General features: G+C 45.8%; 1 protein-coding gene across 1 annotated transcript in view; it reads right to left on the bottom strand.

Annotated features, from left to right (window-relative positions):
• ralgapa2 (Ral GTPase activating protein catalytic subunit alpha 2) overlaps positions 1-152 on the bottom strand; it is a gene marked incomplete at its 3' end in the record, with an annotated part of 559,582 nt that extends 559,430 nt beyond the window's left edge. The window contains exon 1 of the mRNA XM_080751315.1: positions 142-152. The remainder of the gene's footprint in view (positions 1-141) is intronic.
• Positions 153-522: the final 370 nt, after the last annotated feature.

Consider the following 522-nt stretch of genomic DNA (forward strand, 5'->3'; position numbering starts at 1 on the left):
TGGGAATACAAATAAATAAATTGGGTCTCATGCCTCGTTTGAAATTCCACATTAAGCCGAAGTAGTTAGTTAGGGTTAGAATGTATTCATGAGGTTCTGACGAGAGGAGAAAGAAGGGGGGGAAAAAAAATCCCTTCCCACTCCACCGCTCTGAGAGTACGCTTCTGCTTGTTTCAGATCTGTCACAAGTGGTCCGGGGGCTAAATACGAGACCTCCTGAATAGGGATGGGTACGAAAGGCCCAGCCGGTCAAGCTATTATCAATCCCTGGCCTAAAGCTTGATGACTGAGATACTTCAGAGGTAGCGAACGGCTGCATAAGTACGCTGATGGCACGGCATTCTCAAATCAATCAGTTCAAGTTTTCATGCGTCGCCCACTCCAAGCGGAGCCAAGAGACGGAGAGCTTCTCGACACACAAATGCCACGGAAAGTGGACTCATTTTCATGGAAGATACACTTTTTTGGAGAAAAAAAAAGTTTAATTAAAGCTAAGGGCACACTTGTAGGCTATGGCAGAGA

The sequence above is a fragment of the Nannobrachium achirus genome (assembly GCF_963921795.1).
Source record: "Nannobrachium achirus genome assembly, chromosome: 20".
NCBI lineage: Eukaryota > Metazoa > Chordata > Actinopteri > Myctophiformes > Myctophidae > Nannobrachium > Nannobrachium achirus.